Here is a 968-nt window from a genome sequence, read left to right on the forward strand (position 1 = left end):
CGCAGTGTCCTCGGCAGGAGAAACACCATAAGATAGGGTGATTGTGACGGCATGGACATTCCAATGATCACTGGAAACTCCCCACTCAGGCTCTGTACCCACCCAACCCTTGCTGCATTCACGGGACAACCGTGAGAATTAACTCGCAGAATTTTGGAAAATCTTGTGGTCGGCTTCCCAGGAAAAACTTGACTACAAAGTATTCTGTGTCCCTTAAAAGCAGATCAGAGCTCTCATCAATTCATTCTAACCCTATTCCACCGTGTCTAACCTGAGAGTTATACCAGACTTACAATAATAAACTGCAATAACTTCAAAACATCACAGTGAGTGAGGGAGGCTTTCGAGCATTCCATGCCTGACAGACATCATAACAAACGACCCAAATATTCTAGATGGAGTGGCCGTCCCTAGGGAACAGTCACTACATATCAGAGGAGGAAGGAAAATCATGGGGATTCAAATGTTCAAACACACACACAGGACAAAAATTTCATGTGGTGACAGGCTTCCCATACCAACCCTTCAATAAGCATTAGGACTCAGACAGCAAAGAAAAAGGCGAATTTCAATGTCTAATTCCTACGGATTTCATCATTAAGACTTGACCTTCCAATAAGTGTTTAAAGTATTACTGGATTTTCCTTCACTGCCTGAAATGACAGGACATGTTTTCTTTCAGCTCTGTTTCATTACAGTCTACCCTAAAACAGTACTGTGCTCCTGTATTTCACAAGGCAATACTGGATGAGACAGAACACCCAAGTCCTTCTGGTAAGCCAAAGGAAGACACGTTATGCATTTTCCTGCTCTACTCTGAGTCTAGATAGGAAGATGTAGACTGTGTTAGTCAATAATCCAAGTCACCTGCAACCCTGCTCAGGCTGTCACTGCCTGTGTTGCAAGTGGCTGGCTGGGAGCAAGGCCCTGCTACACAGACATGATTTGAAGCAACTGCAGATATTCAG

Source organism: Zonotrichia leucophrys, chromosome 13 (genome assembly GCF_028769735.1).
Source record: "Zonotrichia leucophrys gambelii isolate GWCS_2022_RI chromosome 13, RI_Zleu_2.0, whole genome shotgun sequence".
In the NCBI taxonomy this organism is placed as follows: Eukaryota; Metazoa; Chordata; class Aves; order Passeriformes; family Passerellidae; genus Zonotrichia; species Zonotrichia leucophrys.